The sequence below is a fragment of the Camellia sinensis genome, chromosome 13 (genome assembly GCF_055761805.1).
Source record: "Camellia sinensis isolate YWXY chromosome 13, ASM5576180v1, whole genome shotgun sequence".
Taxonomy (NCBI): domain Eukaryota; kingdom Viridiplantae; phylum Streptophyta; class Magnoliopsida; order Ericales; family Theaceae; genus Camellia; species Camellia sinensis.
This window is the reverse complement of record NC_138973.1, coordinates 128587435-128590877: the sequence shown is the minus strand read 5'-3', so window position 1 is coordinate 128590877 and position 3443 is coordinate 128587435.

Genomic DNA, 3443 nt, shown 5'->3' with positions numbered 1-3443 from the left:
ATAGGAGGAAGCCCCTGGCTTACTGCTCTACCTCCTCATCAGTCTCGGGATCCTCCCTCTGTAATGCTCCTCGAACCAGGTATATCTAGCCATGTCTGCTCAAAGTGTCGGTGGATGTGCTCCAAGCAATGTATCCCATGCAGCCACCCACTCTCCCATGTCGGGATCAAGAGGAATCAGATCACCTCCTACGCCCAGGCTAGTGATCATGGCGAAGTCGAAAGGAGTCATCGTCATCTCTCCCGTCGTGGAGAAGTGGAAAGAGTTGGTGGTGTCCCACCACCTCTCCACAAGAGCCCCGAGGAGAGGGCGACTCGCTATGACCCGTGTCAAGCTAGAACAAGATAGGCCGAAGACGGTCCAGTCGATGATCTGGCCAACCCTCGTGGGAAGTCCATCATACCAATCCTGAGCGGTCGTCACACCATAACCTCTGAAGGAGCGGGATCTGTCCTATGGCAGTGCATACAGTTGCATTCAGATCAGTGATGTATAGAAAATAAAGTTGAATTCAAAGTAGTGATATATTGAAAATACGATTGCATTGATCCATAGTAGTGATGCATGAGGTACAGTCGTATACAGCATTTACAAAGCACTAATGTATGAAGTACGGTTAAATGCAGAGTAACAAAGTATGAAATACAGCCAGATCAAAGCATGTGATGCAAGTAGATCAAAACAGCGCAAGAAATGCAAATAATTGAAAGTAATGCTGCAGAAAAGTAGAGTAGATACCTCCACAGCAATGGCCGACAAATGAGACATCGGCTCCCTCAGCAAGAGGTCGTCTGGCGTGTCCTTATCGAAATCAGTGAAAGTGCGGATGCCTCCCGCCACTGGTATAATATGAGTCTCCGGGTGATACCTCGCGGGGTCAAAGGGACATACGCTCAGTGGTAAAAGCTGAGGCTCGACCCCCGGCTCAGCCGCAAAGTCTGCGGCAAGCTCCACTGGAGGGAGTGCGGGGAAACCCCCATCATGTAGAATATCATCAGCCATCTGAGATAGATGCAAAAATGAGCAAAATGGTGAAGTTTTGAACAAATCAAACCCTAAGAGAGAAAAATTCAAATAAAGTTGGAAACCCGAGAAAGGCAAACTAACCTTGAGAGAAACTCGGGAAAAATGATCCTTGAATGGGGGAAATGACGACAAAGACCTCAGATTCAAATTCTGATCGGTTCAAATCGAAGAGAACAAAGAGGTTTTTGATGATTCAAGGTTGTTTAGGGTGTTGGGAAATGCGTAGAACGCGCGAATCTGGAGAGAAGATGCACCTAGAGAGCAAGGGAAATGTTTACTATGCAAGGATTTGTGAGCAAATGAAGTGATTTTGGGTGTATTTAAAGACCCATAGCCGAAATGGCCAAAATGGCCGAATTTGCCAGCGGTGGCCGGCACCCCCCTCATTGGTGGCCGGCACCCCTTTGTTGATGGCCGGCAGGGGGCTGGTAGCCTTCCCTGATGGCCGGTGGGCCTCCACCAGATTCTGTGCCTATTTTATCATGGAATGTGTCCTTGGGTTCCAACAATTTTGCGGAGTGTTCAAAATTTTATTCAAAATGCTTCTGTGGAAGCCCAAAATCATGTTCTCAATATACGGTGGTTATCGCCCATCAACACGCACAAGGTGTATCCTTTTTGAAGCATCACAACCCTTCCAGGAGGTAAAACGGAAGTTGCCTTCAAGATGCCTTTATCAAGCATGCTTTTGTTGTCACCTAGCATTCGCCTTTTGTATTAAACATCCATTGTTTTTACTTGCATTGTTTTGCATATCTATCTTGCGCTGTTGCGCATGTTTTTACTTGCATTGTTTTGCATATATAACTAGCGTTGTTACGCATGTCACTTGCATTGTTTTGCATATCTCCATCTTGCGCTGTTACGCATGTCATTTGCATTGTTTTGCACTTCATCCATCTTGCGCTGTTATGCATGTTTTTACTTGCATTGTTTTGCATATATAATTTGCACTGTTATGCATATATTACTTGCGCTGTTACGCACTTCTTTAACTTGCGTTGTTACGCATGTTTTATTTGCACTGTTACGCACTTCTTTAACTTGCGCTATTGCACATGTTTTACTTACGCTGTTACGCACTTCTTTAACTTGCGCTGTTACGCATGTTTTACTTGCGCTGTTACGTACTTCTTTAATTGGCGCAGTTATGCCTGTTTTACTTGTGCTGTTACGCACTTCTTTAACTTACGTTGTTATGCATGTTTTTTCTTGCGTTATTACGCACTTCTTTAACCTGTGTTGTTACGCATGTTTTACTTGCGCTGTTACGCACTTCTTTAACTTGCGCTGTTACACATATTTTACTTGCGCTGTGACGCACTTCTTTAACCTGCGCTGTTATGCATGTTTTACTTGCGCTGTTACACATTTCTTTAACTTGCCCTGTTACGCATGTTTTACTCATGCTGTTACGCACTTCTTTAACTTGTGCTGTTACGCATGTTTTATTTGCGCTATAACGCACTTCTTTAACTTGCGCTGTTACGCATGTTTTACTCGCGCTGTTACGCATTTCTTTAACGTGCGCTGTTACGTATGTTTTTACTTGCGCTGTTTTACACTTCATTTATCTTGCGCTGTTACACGTGTTACTTGCATTGTTATGCACTACTTCGTTTGCATTGACATGCACGTTTCACTTGCATTGCTATGCATGTTTCTAACGATATTGTACCTGTTGAGTTTCTTTCTTTTGCAGACACGATATTGTATGTACGATTCATTTGAAGCTGGCGCGACCAGACGAACTGAATGGTATTGTATGTACTCCGTGTGAGACGTTGTGAGAATTGTATAATTCTCTTACATCCTTTCTGCATGTAATGTAGTTTGATTTGTATTTGCTTGTTTAAAATGTCGCATTTGCTTTGCATGTTATGCTTCATTACAGCTTTCTTTGCATAATCATAAGTTATGCTCTTACATCGTGCATGTCATTTGCATTTTGCCCTAGCCTGCGGGCGCATCTTTGTTTGGTTATATTGAATGATAGCCTGAGTCTTCGGCCTTGTAAAAAATGGGTCATCTCTGGGCTTTGACATTCACTCCCGTCACTTTGTGACTTTCGAGTTCTGTCAAAGAGGGGCAACTGTAGACACCCCACTTTTGACTGTCCTCAAGACATGGTTGTGCTTGCAGGTACATCCAACCACAAGTTTGATTGCTCGTCGAGTACTCGACTTTCGCGACGAAACGTCACAAGTTTGAGCTTTCCAAACCCTGTATCCTTTCTGCCCCATTTTTGGACCATGTGTTGGTCCTTCCAGCATGTTTCTCTTGGTGCACTGCCGGTCGTTGTTTGGCACTGCCGGCCATGCACTTTCCCCTGCCTGCTACTGATGATGCCTGCCGACCATCAGTGAGGCACTGCCGGCTACAACTGATGGTTGGCAGAACCCTTTGTCTCAGCATAT